The sequence below is a fragment of the Corvus hawaiiensis genome, chromosome 26, assembly GCF_020740725.1.
Source record: "Corvus hawaiiensis isolate bCorHaw1 chromosome 26, bCorHaw1.pri.cur, whole genome shotgun sequence".
Taxonomy (NCBI): domain Eukaryota; kingdom Metazoa; phylum Chordata; class Aves; order Passeriformes; family Corvidae; genus Corvus; species Corvus hawaiiensis.
In genome coordinates this window covers 17,934,593-17,952,211 of record NC_063238.1, presented here as the reverse complement: position 1 = coordinate 17,952,211, position 17,619 = coordinate 17,934,593, and the positions used below count along the sequence as shown (strand labels likewise).

The following is a 17,619-nucleotide window of genomic DNA, read 5'->3' as shown; positions in this document are numbered from 1 at the left end:
AATTTCAACTAAACATGTTGTCTGATCTGAAGGAATGCATGGGATGGCAATTAGACCAAGAGAAATGAAAATATTCATTAGGAGGACTGAGTAGTTTTCACATCCAGAGTAATGACAAAAGCAAAATACCTGTACTTTCTTGATCTAATTTGCAAAAAAGTCTCCATGAGAAACAGATGGTGAAGAAACCCTGAAAGATGAGGATTTTTTTAACTCAACAATTTTAAAAGTTATATTTCAAATAATGCAAGCCCTTACCACTAATGGACAAGGGAACACTAGGGGCACTAATTACTGCTTTCCTGCATCATGGACAAGCTTTTTTTTCCTCATCCCAAAATCCCTTGGTTTTGTTTCTCAAAATAAACACCCAGTTTGGCTCCTGAATATATTGATTAAGGGTTAAAATCTTTGAGGTTGTCTTTACATAATCTTAAAAAGAGGATTACATACATCAATGTAAGAGTCACAATTCTTGCAGTTATAATCTTCCTGAAAATCAGGGGATTAATTCTGACAGGGTTACAGTCACCACACATTCCCAAATACGAACTTGCTACACCTCTTTATTCAAGCTCTAGGTTAAACTTCATTGGTCTAGAGTATGTGAAGCTTTACTTTCAGAACTGTTCCATCAACACATACAAATACCACCCCCAGCCTCAAAATTCCTGGACAACAAAAATTCCCAGAGAGACTCTGGAGAGCCCCATGAAGACCATCGTGATCACAACATTTTTGTCTAAACCATCCTCATCCTACATAACTGTCACATCAACTGGAAGAGTACAATCTCGTTATTAACTCCTACAGCTGATATTTCAATACTACTTCAGTTGTATATATTATTTTGGGTAACTACACATTGATTAGGACAAAATAAGATTCAAGAAAAACCATGGAATGGACAACATAGTAGTGTATTAAAAAAATTAAAGGTTCATTTTCTAATTCATGTGAATAAACAGTTCCATGGAATTCAGTCTTGTTAACTATATTTATAAAATTTACACTTCTGTGAACAATGTTCTCTAAATCTCAAAATGCTATTAAAACATCAGAAATAAAAGGGAACTACAACAGTGAATACTTCATTTATTTATTTTTCAGTAATTAGTAGAACAATTACATGTTCATAGAATTTAAGCAGGTACATTTTAAATTGCATTACTCATCTGGTAATGAGTGCACCTGGTGCAGGTATTTCTTGTGAAGCTGAAACTTAAAAAGTATCACTGGAGCAGCAAACACATGTTTATAAATTTCCTGATGCTGTGAACCAGTAATTGAGGAGGTATTTCATGAAGAACCAAGGCACTCAAAAGCAAAAGAGTACACCCACCAAGAGAGAAAACCATTTCCTAACTCGTATGATACCACATGACTCAAGTTAGGAATAAAACAAACAAAAAAAAGTACCAGAATAGTATGGTCTAATTACCCATGATATCATTTCATAACATATGGAAAATCCCATCAAACAAAACAGTTAATTTTTTTCTCGTTTTTTTTTCTTGTACTTTAGGTCATTAATGTAAAAAGGCCAATTAATACTAAAGGTTGGAAAGGTGAAGAGTGATTTCAGAAGGCTGTAGGGGTCAGAATCCCTGTACTGTAGCTGTTCTGATATTCTGAGTGTGAGGTATGGGAAGGAAAGATTCTCGGGAAACTCTGCCCATGGTGGAGTATGCAGTACAGGGTGACAAAGCAACCCTGTGAGAGCATCTTTCAGGAAAAGACAGTTGTTCCACTATGTTGGGGAGCATAGGAAATCATCCACACTTCTAGTCCTGCCTCCAGGCCATCTTCTTCCACCAAAGAAACAAGGCTGGGGTGGGGGGAAGGGAGTTATGACACTGATGAAAATCAGCAAGTATAGGGTTGGAAGCAAGATTTTAATGTAAAAATAAGAAAAAAAAAGAAAAAGGAAAAAATGGCTTTTCTTATGTCAGATCCAAGTAAGTTTCTTAATCGATTTCCTTCTATTAAAACTTTCAAAATCCAGAATTTTTATTCAACACAATTCTGATTGGAAAGTCCATTTCACTATTTATCAACAATAAAAATGGTGATGATTTTGTCACAGCTAATTGAACATATGTCTAATTAACTGGGGCTTTTTGGAAAAACCCAAAACCGTATTCCTTCCAGAGAGAACCAGTAACTCTATTTTAAAAAATGAATGGTTTCTCCCTTTGCCATTGGGAAACTTTCAGCTCAATAATTCAAAATGCACAAACAGAAACCAGGTCTGAAACAGAACTGGAGAAATATCTGTAGACTCAGAAATGCATTGGCCCTTCTTAAAATGAGCAGCATAGTAGAGTCATTTTTACAATTCCTCTTGCCCACTGCAAAAAACCAAAAACTAACAAAAACTAACAAAAAAAAAATCTAAGACTTGGCATTCCCTAAATGGATAGCTTTAATCATCAAAAGCTAAATTACAGTAATATTTACACATAGGGAAACAGAGAACTTAAAGGTTTATTTCTTTGAGTGCTACAAACCCTACTACAAACCACTTGCCACTTTAAAAAGCAATGGAAAGACCTACCAGTAAGACATGACTTCCACAAACACCAGCACAGCCTTCTAAGAACCACTGAACTTTTTGCTTCATGTTGAAGACAAAACTAATTTGTCCTTCACAGAAATTTCATCTCTCCTCCTCCATTTCAGATGTCCTCTTCCTCTTTAAGATTTACTATTACAGGCCAAGTCGGAATGGCCAGAGTTTCATTCTCTTTTCTGAACAAATATATGGTAACCAGGAATATACAGTGAAGCCCAATACAAATTTTGGTTTAGGTGCAATGGACTAGGGATACAGAAAAGACATCATGTAAGCCAAGGTACTAGCTTTAATTAACCGGCAATTAATTGGTGTATAGGGCAAGGGCGGGGGAAGAGAAAACAACCCTACTCCTGTGAATATTAGCTTCCAGTAAAAAGCTATATTCATGGACATCTTACATACTCAATGAAAATATTTTCTGGTTTGATTATTTTCAACAGAATGACAGAATTTAAACTACTCATAAAGCTGGCAAAATGGTACCTTGACATGCTTCAGCCACTTAGAAAAACTCTGTCACATATGCACTCTGTTACAGTCACTCTTAAGGAACCAAATTGTTTGAACATAAGAACAAACTTTAAGAAAAGGAAAATATTGTCTAGCTATACTATTGTTTTAATTATTTCACATTACACATCTTTCAAGCTGGCAAGGACTTTAAAAAGGGTTATATATAGCTATAAATGAACATATTGTAACAGTTAAGCTGGCAATAAGTTCCACTCAAAATTACTAAAAGTTGCAAAAACATTGAAGAGATTTTTTTTTTTTTAATGTCAAATAAAAGCATTGACATTCTTTAGTTAATTGAAATTAAGTAAATTAATTCAACAAGAACTATGGAGTAATGAAGCACTATTAAGCAGTAGGTGGGGTTTTTTGTCTCTCTTACACATATACTGAAAGAAATGGTTCAGTGGCAAAGCCCAGTAAGTAGGGCTTCAATGTGTGACTCCTGCTAGACACATGCAAAAAAACCAAAGTCCAAGTTATACACACAGCTCTAACCTTTGATTTCTAATCTGGATGCCTTACACTGAAAGTCTTGAATTCTTTCAATTTAATTTAATAGGTCTGTTTATATGACACTGAAATGTGGGATTTTTTTTCACAGATTAAACCAAGTTCCATGTCTTCTGGTATTCTGGCTTTTGCCTCAAGCAGCCAATTCCCAAATACATTTTTTTATCTGTATGAATTCAAATACTTCTTGGCTTTTAAACCCCTTATTTTTTGTTGTTTTCACCTTTACTACATTTAAATTTCAGTCCTACGAATATTTTTCTCTTTGTATTTTATACCTATGTATTTTAAAACTTTTCTGGGAGATATTTTAATTATTCAACACACAACTACACATGAAAGCCATATGTTGCAAAATAAAAAAATATTTAAGAATGGAACAAAGTAGCATACATGCTTACCATCAGGTTATGTCTTAAAATTATGCATAAAACTAAAGAACCTGAAACATTACAAATCCTAACTTCTGGGATAGTATGCTCAACGAAGGAAAGACTATTAACTTTTAGAATTCCCGTGAAAACAATTTAAGTCCTATGCTCAAATTGAAGTCAAAAGATGGAACAAAATGTATTCAGAATCCTAAACCATACAATAAGTTTACTAATTAGCCAGTAAATTTATAAGATGCAGTGAGTAGTACTGAACAGTTTCCTCACCTAGGAAGTACCATTTGTAAAAGTATTATAAATAGTAGCTTAAGTCATTGTTTAATAGCTTAGAAAATATTAGAAATGGAAATCAGTTTTTCACTGATCATTTAAAATAATGCTAAGAGCACTGATTTTACTTCTCATCACACAATGGAAACACATGACGACAGTACTTCTAGGACAGGACTGTAGTAAAGACCATCATTTGTTGAGCAACAAATTATTTTCTGTGGTACTACTGTTAAACTTGAGTCAGACAAATACTGATAGACTGAAATGTAGGTCTCTACCTTAAAAAAAAATCTAGGATAGTTTATAAAAATCCAAAGTTAACAACTTGAAACTATTTAACAGAATAGTTAGCTACTTATCAAGACCGTAAGATTCCTTCAAATCCCTTTAGAACTTACTTCTTACTAATAGTTTCTCCAATTCCTTAGGTATTGATGAGTTTAAAATATGTCTGTTAAAAAAAATAACTATTCCATCAGGCACATAAATATTACCTATGCAAACAGATCTGGAAAACCTGAAATGACAGTAATATGTACTGTTCAAAACATTTGTAACTGTAGGGCATATTCTATGCTAATAGTGAATATTGGAAACTTTTTTTTTTAAGTCAAAGCAGAGATGCTCCAGTGCCTTAATCATCTTGATGGCCCTTAATTAAACTCTCTCCAGCACATCCATGTCTCCCTTGTACTGAGGAGCCCAGTACTGGGCACAGCACTCCAGGTGTGACCTCATCACCAGTGCTGAGCAAAAGGGAAGGATCAACTCCCTCAACCTGATGGAGATTCTTTGTCTAATGCAGCCCAGGAACCAGTCACCATCTTTGCCCCCATGGCATATTGCTGCATCATTTTCAACATCATGTCCACCAGGACCCCCAGATCATTTTCTGTCAGCAGAATGTTTTTCTTCTCCTTTTAAAACTCAAAAGTACTACAAAAATCATCTTCAACTGACAATATCCCTCACTCCTTTATCTAAGAACAACTTACAAGTATTCCCCAAAAGAATGAGAATTACTTGAGGCTGAGAAGACTGAAAAAGGACCCAAATTTGTTAATTAGTACTCCAACAAAACAAAGGAGAAGAAAGCTATGAGAATATCCTCGTATCTTCTGCTTTCATCAACATATTTTTGGGAGTGAATTTTCAGACCAGCCTAAACAGTCAGGGATATAGGAGCATTTAATTGCTCATCTTTTTGCCAAGCCCACAGTACATACTGGTGGGTATAGATACAGTAGTGGCTTCCTCAGGATCTGCTTTCACACAAGTAGAATTTCAGCTTCAGCACTCTCCTCCTCCAAGGTTTATGAGCCCTTGCCAATAAGACAAGGCATTTGTTCTCCCTGACAGTAAACCAACAGCTTCTCCAGAGATACTTCAATGTCCCTGATACATCGTAAATATTTTGTTACTAAGTTCCAAGTTGCCAACCCTACAGCAGACCAACAGAGACCTGAACTGGAAAGCAAACTGTAACTCTTCCTAAAACACAGGACATCCTAAAATGGAAGAGACCCGCAAGGATCATCTCATCCAACTCCTGACTCCACCTAGTGCAACATAAACAATGTATCTAAGAGCACTGTCTGAACACTTTCTGAACACGATGGATTGGTCAAGTTCCCAGGCTATGATATCACTGGTGTTTGTAAGACTTGGTGGAATGAGTCCCATGGCTGGAGCACTGGGATGGAAAGCCACAGGCTGTTCAGGAGCAATAGGCAGAGCAGGTAAGGTGAAGGAATTGCACTGTATGTGAGGAAGGGTTTGACTGTACAGCCCTTACAGTTAGTGATGATGTGATTGAGAGCCCCTGAGAGAGGATGAGGGGGAGGGGAAAAAAAGGAGTTGTTGCAGTGGGTGTCTACTCCTGATACTCCAGCCAGGATATAATCATTGATGAATTACTCTATAAGCAATTTAGGGGAAATCCCTGAATTTGTAGCCCTTGTTCTTATGAAAGATTTCAATTAATATCAACCAGGAGCACCATACCACTGTGACGAGAAAGTCTTGGAAATTCTTGAAGTCTGCAGGATAACTTCTTGTCACACGTACTCAGTGAGCCAACTAGAAAAGATGCCCTCCCCAACTTGCTATTTGTGATAAAGGACTCGTGGGGGATGTGATGGTAGGTTGCTGTCTTGGCTGGTGTGATCATGAAATGATCCTGTTTAATTTTACATCTTTCTAGGATAAGGCCACCAACCTTGTGGATCAAGGGAAGGTGGCAGATATAGTTCTGAATTTTAGCAAGGCTTTTGATACTATTCCTCACAACATCCTTCTGGACAAGTTGTCCAACTGTGGGATAAGCAGGCTCATGGTATGCTCAGTGAAGTACTGTCTGAAGGGCAGAGCTCAAAGGGTTGTACCAAATGAGACTACATCTGACTGGTGACCTGTCCCAGTGGTGCTCCTCAAGGCTCAGTTCCAGGGCCCATCCTGTTCAATATTTTTACCACTGATCTGGATACTGGAGTTGAATGCTCCAGTAGCAAGTCTGCTGATTGGAAACTGGGAAGGGAGTCAGTGATCACCTTTCCAGGGTATTCAGTGACAGGACATGTAGGAATGGTTCAACATTGAGTCAGGGGAAGTTCAGACCTGACATTAGAAAGTACTTCTTCACTGAGAAGGGGGTCAAACACTGTATCAGGTTTCTTAGAGAGGTGGTCTATGCCCCAGGCCTGTCAGTGTTTAAGAGACATTCAGACAATACCCTTAACAACATAGTTTACCTTGCTGTCAGCCCTGAACTGCTCAGGCAGGTGGACTAGATCATCATTGTAGGTCCCTGACAATTGAAATGTTGTACTCTCTTTTATTCTTGAAGACTGACAGCTTGGGGCCATGACCACTTCCCTGGGGAGCTTGTTACAGTGCTTGACCCAACTTTTGAGATCCTTTCCAACATACACCATTCCATGATTCAGTGGAGAACTTCTTCTTATTAACCAACCTGGACTTTCTCAAAATAGTTTTAAGCAATTCCCTATCACTGGACACCAGAAGATGAGCACCTCCTTATCTGGTCCCCATCATATGGAAGTTGTAGACAGCAATGACGTCACCTCTCCATTTCATCTTCTCTAAGCTGAACAAATGTAGTATCCTGAGCTGCTCCTCCTAAGTCATGTTTTCTACTCCTCCTTTGGACAAATTCTAACATTCACACCGGGTCTGATATAAATACTACTGTATTTAATTTTCTTAAGCCAAGCTATATGCATTTTCCACCCCTCCACCTCAGAAACCAAATCATCTACTCCTGTTGATATGGAGAGCAAGCTATACACAAAAAATATTTTCTGCATTTTTTCAAGCACATTCACTGACTCTTGTTACAAATGCTGCAGAATTGATCTGTGCATTATCCATAACATATTACCAGCCTCATATTAGGGTATAAGAAAAAACATAGTACCATTACAGAAGTTTACAAAAAACTCTATTTCCAAGTGTTATGCAAGAGGCCCAGACAAATGACTATGATTCCACTGCACACATCTGCCTGTTCTGTTCTGCCTTATACTTGGACCTTTTTAGCCTTGTTTTCCCAAGCAAAAATCACATGCATGACTCATACTGTCCACCTGCCTCTTCCCCCTCTTCCTTTCATCTCCATCCCTCTAAGTGAATCTGTTCACCACCAGATTCAGTTAAAATAAACTGAGAAGTAATATCCCCTAAAACACTAAGTTCCCATCAGTTCCACAAAGTTCAGTAGCATAGAAGAGGAAAGGACACAATTTCATGTGCTTGCTAAGCAAAGGGCTGCAGTATGAGCTCAAGCTTGCTACACTGCCTGACTCAAAAGCTACACCAACACCACAGAAAGCTCTGAATCAGCCTGAGCTGCAGCAGTGCATAGTGCCTTTTCTACTACAAGTAAGAAAGGTCTAGAACAGCACATGAAGCAATGAATTGTAAGAAAAGTCCGTATGGAGCCTAGTCCCACTGCTGCAGAGCAACTTACAGCAAAATATTTACAGTACACGTTGCTTGCGAATCTTAATCACAGTAATCACAATAATGCTTCTACATTCACAGTCCTACCACAATGTCAAATAATGAAAAATATCACAATGCCTCCTCTGTGTATTACAGATAAAAACACACACACAGTGAAACAAACAGAGTAAACAACTTCCAGGTTTCTTGAACGGAACAACGGTAGTTAAAGGCCAACACACACATCAAGAAATCAGGGAAGAATATTTTCTCCTTAATGCTAATATTTAGCTGAATAGTTCTCATATCTGCTAGAACATGTAATATGCTAGCCACACAAGTCTTTCTGGGTTGTCCTCTGTTATGGATAACCCTAACACTTATTGTTCATCAGACTTGCATCAAGAGCAATGTAAAGCAATATATTAAGATAGATTGTTAGAATACGGGCAGATTTTAGTGTACCTACACTGCAAACAGGAAACTTCACCCTAGTTACATACAGGCACCTCCATATTAAACTATATAGGTAATCAATTTTAACAACACGGAAAATGGAGAAGCGTGAGCTTCCAAACAGGCAGAGAGCCTGAGCACATACCAGGAGTGCCCAGATAGCATATAAAATCCACTTGCAGGCATTCATGCCTGTCAGCACCACCTTATTAGTTACAATAGCTTTGACTGGTGTAAACACATCTCTACTGCAGCCACAGCAAAATTAGCAAACGAGCAACAACTTTAAAGATGTTAACCAAGAGTGCTGCTGTTACTGTTACATCCCCCCCACTTTGTTTTTAAGGGATATCAAAAAAGGTGACTAAAGAATACCAGTAATGGGAAATACATTAACACTGCCCCACAAAATAGTTTGCCAGCCTCCCCATTGTTTTGGTAAGTCATAAAAACGATTCAAAGAGGGGAAGAGAAGCCTGCTCAGTGTTATGAGAAAGAGGCAGAAAGGGTTTTGCACAATTTTTGTCAGTAAGACATTTGATGTGATCCACCTCTCACCAGCAACTTTATCTCAAAAAATAGCTCAAAGAGGTATAAGTAGAATTCACTGCATGTTCTCACTCTCTTTTCTCTGAATATTTGATTTTTTAAAAGTGCTATGCAAGGCTCTTTCCAGCTGTCAATCTCAGCAGTGTTAAAACACGTCTGTCCTACTTCCAGTCACAGACTGCACTAATCTTACCTACTGCTACCTGGGAGCATTCAGCCCATTCATTGTCACTTACTTTTTCAAAAACAGCCCTTCAGTCTCTACAGTGCTAGAGAATTCAACCTGATCCTAACTTAGGCTCCAAGGTGATGAATAATTCTCACTTCTTAAAACAAAGAGTTTCCTGTTTCTGCTAATTATTTTCCAATCAAATTTTAATCTGAGTTAATCTGATTCCAAAATTTAACTACAAAAAAAATCACAAGTCGAGAACATGAAAACTAATAAAACATGAGTCTTACCCGAAGGGCCCAAAGCTTGACTTCTCAAGGGCCACAATAATACATTGCATATTAAGTTTAACACAGCATTATAAAAGCAACAGTGAAAGAAAACACACTCTCACAAATGCCAGTATCCTTTTTAGTGAAAATCTAAAGACTAAGTTATAAAACTTAAAATGATTAACAGTTTATTCTTGAGAGCAACACTGCCTTGAAATCAGGTGGCTACGTAAAGCTCACAAAAAAGACCATCCAGCTTCCCACTGAAGGATGTGAAAGTTATTCCCTAATTCAGGCTGATTTTCAAGGGACTTGCAAGGGTAGATATTAGAGGAAAGACAAGCAAGAGAAAAGCGTCTCCAGCATCCTTTACCCACACAACATACACCTGCATGATATGGTCAACACACAGGCCTTCAGCCTGAAGAATATTAAAAACCCTTAGTCATTCTCAAATTCTTCTTCCATATGAATCTCTCCTCCGCTTGCTGTCCTTTTTTGTACCTTCTCCAGTTATACTGTCCAGCTTTTAAGACAGGGCAGAACATGGAAAAGTTGAAAAAATACACAAAGCATTCACTCAAGCTAGGAATGCTGTGTGCACACAAACAGTGGCATGATGACATTGTCTGTTTTATTCTTTAGTCTATTCCTACATCAACCTTTGAAACCACCAGTTTTTAAGCTGTGTAGCGTCAATAAACATCTGGGAAAATGTTCTTAGTTCCCCTCTGTTATCAGGGAGGGATTGAAACACTAAATGTCCAACTATGCAGGAAAATAAACCCAAAGTGAATGTCTCTGCTAATACAGATTTATTTAATCAATTTTGATTTCTTACAGCCTTTAAAGCTTTGCAACTGAAGCAAGCAGCATAACAGATTTATACAAAAGAGACAAGAACAGCAACCAACTCTGAAAGGAAGCTGTCCCTGACAGTTCTAGTCAAAAAAACCACACAACCAAAACATAAACAAACTATCACCAAGAAAGGCTACAGTGGGCAGTCCAGACTAACTTGCCCTTAGAAAGCATTTTAAAATGCATTTAGTTTATGCACTAAAATACAGTGCATAAGATCTGTATGATCTTTTTTATTAAAATCCCTATTTCTTAGCAATGGATTTTGTCCTTGTCTGTATGACAATTTATTCCTTATTTTGAATCACACATCAGTCAATCTCTACTGAATTGTGTAAGAATTACTTCTTCATATACTACCCTCCTCAACTTTTCAAAGTGTGCTCTAACATCTCCTTGTTTAGTTGTATGACACAGGCTTAAAAGCATAGGCTGGAATTAATATTTATTAGATTTAATATTTAAGGTTCTGTGGGCCTCTGCTAGAGGCCTCTCTTCACTTTTTTTTTTAATGCTAAAAAGTAACAACATTTTTCATTTTATTAGCACAGAAGCTGCACTACTCTGATAGTTTTCTCCTCAATCAGTTATTTTTTCCTGATGAAAGACTGAATACAAACAAGAAAGAAACCCAACAGTCCATTTCTAAAAGAGCCAAAGCTAGGAGATTCCCAAAACCATTTACCATAGAATAGCAACAAATATGCTTATGTAAGTAATATAAAAATAGCATGTAAGCTCATATATGTTATATTCTGAATACATTCCAACACTGAGTTTTTTACTCCATTCCTGATGGGACATTTTCATACAACAATTCTTAACTATGTTTGGTACTTGTTAACAAATACTTCATTACACCTCATTTTGAGGAATAGTTGCAGCTGCTCTTTCCAACACACATTAGGTCTCCAACGTTAACACAAAAAATGTACCTATCACCAAATACTACACTAGCCACTGTTATTTCCATCTGAAGGTTCAACTTTCATTACTCAATAAATAATTCTACTACCTAAATATTTTGCCAGTTCATTAGCAGGAGACAGTTTATCATGTTATGAACTAAGATTCCAACTAGTTTTCTTTCCCATAGCTATTCCCTTGACAATGCAGTTTAACTCGCCATCCCATGAAAACATTTTGTCAGCAATCTATTACAAGACATTCAGCCAGGGATTTATTTTATTTTGGAATGACACACAGCTATCAGTCTTCCACCACATTTTCAACACTGACTGAATTTTTCCTGTCCTTGTAACTGGCATCTTGAAGTCACAATACATCTTTTTTTTCTTTTTTTTTTTTTAAGCCCAAAATCTTTTCAGCTACTAAGTAAGAAGAGTGATCATTTTTTAAAAAGATAACACTGTACGAAGATAGCTGGAAGTGGAAAATAAATTGTGCCAAGAATGGAGGAAAAAAAGGAACTGAAATTTAAGAAGAAGCAGCTTCCACACTTCTAACCTGAGGGGAAAAGGGAAGTTTGCCAATCCTATTACTCTTCATCTTCTATTGAGCTTTCCTCTTACATTTTATTTTGCTTTTTAATTGTTATGTTTACAAATATAATTTTATGTCATCATAGATGCTAGGAAATGCAAGAGAGTATAGTGTATGTAATTTAGTACACTAGTTAGTAAAAACAAGGCTAGCTTTCAAGACTAAGGTATCTGTTCAGCAGTTTTAGTTCATCCTTACAAACAAACAACAAAAAAAATCTTTCCGAATTTCTCAAGAACTAACAGAGCACTGTGTTTCAAAACTGGATGTGTTATTTTTTCAGTTCTGATGCCAAAGCATATTGTGCAATTTTACAGATCATCAACTTTATCTTTCCTGTTTACTTTACCCCATTCTAAAACTACAAATCATTTGATTTGATTTATACTGAGAAATTGCTGGCTACCTTGAAATGCACATACAGTCCAAAGTTCTCTCATATTTTCCACCCACCTATAGGAGGAACAGATAAAATGGTTTTAGTTGCCGCCTTTTTTAAAGGATTCTTCTGCTAATCTCCGGCTCCATTTAGAGCTTACAGTAAAAGATCTGGGTTAAAAACCCAGTAATGAGAAATGTGTGCAGAGTATCCTGTTTACTGCTGTCTATGTTCAGAAGCACAGATGAGAGCTCTCCTCTGCCCACTTCAGGCTGCAAGGTGAAGATACTTAAATGCATAAACCAGAATTATTTTGCTGCTTATCTTTAGAATCTGACTTCCTCTCCTCATCAGTTTTTAAATTGCTTTCTTCTATCTCCAAAACAATTTCCTGCAAAATAAGTCTAAAATCCTAATGGAATAAAAGTAGATGGGAGCAATTCTGTGCTGTTTGAACTACTTGAGTGGTCAGTTACTAACAGGTATTTGCATTGTCAATGTCATTTACACATAAGACAAATCAAGAGATTGTCCTACTGTGTAACAGATAATTTTATTTGAAAAAAAAAGTCTTCATGTTTTGAACTGGTTACATTTAAGTATACTCAGATGCTAGCCATTTAAACCAGAACATAAGCATATCTAACATATTCCAACGAGAAGAAAAACGGTGATTAATAAAAAGCCAGGAACGTAGTCTGCTTTGTTAGATGCTTCACTCCAATTTTATTGATGACTTTATTTTAGTCAAAAGCCTTTATAAAGTAACACAACCAGCTCAGTAAATCTCAGTTGGTTCTTCAAAATCACTAGAATTTATAAGTTAAATCCAAAGCTATATTCTCTTTTAACAGGATTTTAAAAGTGATTTTTTTTTTTACAGTACTGAATCATCAAACTGTACATTAGATTAACAGTTTACACAATCCTCAACACTGACTGAGGGGAGAGGAATTAAAATATAATTGTTTCTTTGCCATACGTAGGCTGCTATAGCAGTACAGTCATGTAAACCTGCAATGATTAATTGCTTCTTATTATATGTGCAATAATTAGAAAGACCTATATGTAAGAGAAACCTAAAGGTTTTCCTGACACTTTCCCTGCAATGCTAAGAAATTTAAAAAAAAAAAAAAAAAAAAACAAAAAACCAACAAAAAACTAGCACATTCTCCTGTAAATAATTCTGACATCTATAACCACTCTGACAGCTGATTGCTTCCCTGGAATCTCCAGTGTTTCTCTGTAAAGCAACACTACACTTGCAAAACAGAGCTAAACTTAAATACGCTTCTGGTTAAACTAGCAGGTCCTCAAACACAGCAAACACATGCCCCAAGCAGCAGTAATTAGAGCTTTTCACTTACAAAGAGCAATTAAAAACAAAAACTCTCTCTTACTCTCTCTTAAAAGTACCATAGCAAATTTTAGCAAAAACTATGCCATGTCAGTGTTCTACAGGGGAGGGGGGAGGGCAGGGAAAGAGGGTGCACCACTCTAAGACTTGTTCTTTTTTACATGCCTTTGGAATGCCTCTTCTGGACATTCCCAACACCTGCTGATAAGGAGATTTCTCTTTCCAGCCATATTATTTTTCAAGAAAACAGAGGTGAGATCTCCAATATTTCCAATGGCCACTTTATGTAACCACAGGAGAATGCCAGGATACTACAGTAAATCTGAACAAACACCTACACAAAAAGGGGCCTACTGTTGCAATGGCAACAAACTTTGAAAGAAGGGCCTGAATGTAACCAGCTCCTACTGTCTGCACTGGGACACCTAAGAATATAGAAGAGTGTCACTATGCATTGCATAACACAGAATTCAAAGGAAGAGTTCAGCAGTTCTGATTTACAAGTTTCACAAGGACAGCAAATATAACAGGGTTTTTGCCTAATACGACACTACCATAGAAACTGGGGAATCCAGCCCCAGTTTACATACTTTCATGCAGGCACACTGGAGCAGCTTTTCTGATTTTGACTCACTATGCAACTGATTTTCTGGCAGAGAAAACAAAAAAATCAGGAAAGTTTTTCTTTTTTTTTTTTTAAATTCAGGTGAATGTTACACTGTGCAGAAGCAGGCAAGTGCAGTACTAAGGTCACTTAAAAGATAAAACACTTTTGTCAGTAGCTTCACTCCTTCTTTTCAGTCTTTACAAAGAGTCTTAATAACACAGCTAAAAGTAACTTACAAGAATCACTTAAAGACAGCTTGCAGCAAGCACTTATTTTTGTTTATCACTCCATCCATTACCTCACCTAGCCTTTACACTTCATTATCTCAATTTCAAAATGAACTTGGGGTTTTTTGCGGGGGGGATTTAGGTTGTACGGGTTTTTTAAGCTAACAATGAGCGTTTGCTTTAAGTGCATAAAGAGTAGCCATTTCCAATTAATAGACATGGCTTAGGTCATGATGTTTTGACTATGGCACCTTAGTTTTCAAGTCTAACGTTTTAATGGTATAGGAAGCACGAAGAAACTGAATGCGATACCAACTCCCTGTGGTAAATCCTTACTCCTGATTCTTCCTGTCCAAAACCCAGCAGGAATCTTGGTCCCCACATACATTCTTTCATGAGAAACAACAGGGAAGTGGGTAGAAATTCCAACTTATCAAAATTTCCAACTTCATACTAAAAGATAAAAAGGAAAATGAAAAGCAGTAAAACTAGCAAATATTTCTCCTTCTTCCAAGGCTTCCACAGACTCAGGAAAAGGGGTTGGCTCTGAACTCCATCAGTATTCCTGTGATTTAAGAAGCGCTTGTAGGCAAGTGATTATTTCAACTTTATTGAAAGTCCTTTAATAAAAACATGCTGACTAACTTACAGTGGTTTTTTCACTGATGTTTAGCAAAAAATGTAAACTATTTTACAAACAAAAATAATCCGTATTCTTTTGGTAACTAAGTGTCCCATACCAAGAGAATAAATCAGTCCCAAAGCTCTCAAGCTTCCAAGTATAATTGTGTATTTAAGAGTATTATTCTACAGTATCATTGGGGAAAGTCTACAGCTAGTACTAAGTTGCTCAAGCTAGAAGTACTTACAGGACTAGCCCTTTAAAATACAGTTCACAATACACACTGAAGAGGTGACAAAGGGATTCTAAACCCACAAGTTTACAAGCAGCATCAACCAAAAGTATTTCTAGGTGCCCCACTTGAAAGCATCTTTGTCATGACTCCAAGTAAACTGTGCTTTTGTGGCTGCAAAATTTTTCTCAAAAGGATGGAAAACCTTCAGATTTTTTCTCTATGCAGATTTCTTTAATCTTCATCAGTATTAAAATCGACCAGAAATAGTAATTCAGTTTATACCTTGACCAACACGGCCTCAGATAAGGCAGCATGGAAAATTTTTAAAAAATAAACAACCACTCCAAGTTAGTAAAGCATTATCACAGCCAACAACAGTCCCTTTGTTTCTATACTGCAAAGAGATTGAACCAGAATACCAATTTTAAGAGAAGACTCTTATTACTACGAAGACTGTACTGTCTTTCATGCGTATGACCCAGCTACCTGCAGTCAGTGATTGCAACCCCTAGTAAGTCAGTATTACTTAACTTGCATAACCTGAGGTTTTTTCACTGCACAACATCCTGATGACTTTTTATGTGACACAGCTGCCCTGTGAAAATGCAACTGAAATATGAACACCTCTTATTACAGTTTCACCCAAACATCGAAGAGCTCCTATTAAAATGATTAGATGGTGTTAAGTCCTTTTCTCTCTTTGATGTACAGTTTAAACATTTATAGATCTGGAAGCAGAGCTAGATCATCCTAGTTAAACTGGGATGAGAATTGGTATCGTTCCAAAAATAAGACAACGACAAATAAAATCAAGTAAATAAACACACTGAGTTGTAACATTTTACAACAACATAAACAAAAATAAACGACACAAACAGGTCTTTTGAGGTCTTCAGTTCAAGAAGTGTTTCAGTGTTTGGCTCAGCCAAACACCCATCGCAGGGACCCCGAGATACGAGCAGACACCTACAACCTGAGCGGTGACCGGAACCACCCCGCCGTGCCCCCTGCCCGTGAGCCCAGGCAGCGTGAGGGGCGACAGTAGCGCACCGGAGAGGGGACACGGCTCCTCACCTCCTCCCTCCCCGCCTTCACCAAAGGAAGGTGAACTTAAACGTAACAATATCCTTCTCCTCTGTTTTCACCCCGCACATAAGCAAGCCAGGGCCGGCCGTGGAGCTGCCTCACTGACTCCTGGTCACTAAAGCCTCTCGCAATCCACTCAGCGTTGACACAGGTCGCGACTCAGCCCTCAGTCACCCTCGCAAAGGCCGTAGACAGGAATAAACAAGGTTATTCGCCTGACACCGGACACCGGCGACGCTCCCCCCCCTCTCCCCCCGCCCCATAGCGACACAGGCTCACCACAGCCCCGACCCTCCCGACCCTCGCCAGGCGCGGGCCCAGAGGCCCTCAGCCCTGTCCAGACGCGAGCCAGAGTGGGAGACGGCAGGGAAATACAGCAATTCTCCGAGCACCATGTGGGGCACCGGGAGGGGAGAAGCAACAGCAGCCGCCCCCCACCAGGAGAGCCCAAGGGGTGCGACGAGTCGAAGTGCCGGAAAGACCGAGACCTCACTACAGCTCCCTTCGCCATTTTAGCCCCCACGCCCATTCCCCTCCTCCCCGCCCCTCGGTGACAGGGGCAGACTGCACCCATCCACCGCCCACCCCCCTGGCTGCCCACGGCCAAGCGAGGAGCGAGGACGGCAGCCGTGTTTCTGCCGGGCCAGACCGCAAACCGAAGCGGCTGCGGCACAGTCTGTTTTGTGCCCTTACCGTGGCTCGCAGCCTCACAACTGCTGCCGCCTCCTTCTCCTTCCTCCCACCTTTCTCTTCTTCTTCGCTTCCTCGCCGCCGCGGCGGCTCCTCACCCCTCCGCGCCGCGCTCCGCCGCCGCCGCCGCGCAGAATGATGCCATCTCACAGCGGCATCAGCGGCTCCCGCACAACAGCCCTCCTCCCGCCGCCGCCCCTCCCGGTACTGCTCCCGCTGCTGCCGCCGGGCGCCCCCGACGGCCGAGCCAGCCTCGTGCGCGCCCCGGGCACGGGCAGCAGGAACTTGTGGAGCTGGAGCCGGAGCCGCTGGAGCCGCCGCCGCCGGGGCGGGAGGGCCCAGTCGGGACCGAGCAGTGCGCAGCGGCGGTG

The 17,619-nt window shown here is 39.0% G+C and overlaps 1 protein-coding gene across 4 annotated transcripts in view; it reads right to left on the bottom strand.

Moving 5' to 3' along the window:
- WWP1 (WW domain containing E3 ubiquitin protein ligase 1) overlaps positions 1-17,401 on the bottom strand; it is a 59,368-nt gene extending 41,967 nt beyond the window's left edge. For 3 of the 4 annotated variants that reach the window (XM_048286152.1, XM_048286148.1, XM_048286150.1), the window contains exon 1: positions 17,252-17,401. The gene's annotated coding sequence lies outside the window, so the exon portion shown is untranslated. Of the gene's footprint in view, positions 1-2,557; positions 3,242-17,251 lie in introns of those variants that run through there. The other variant, XM_048286149.1, reaches the window with a different exon arrangement.
- Positions 17,402-17,619: the final 218 nt, after the last annotated feature.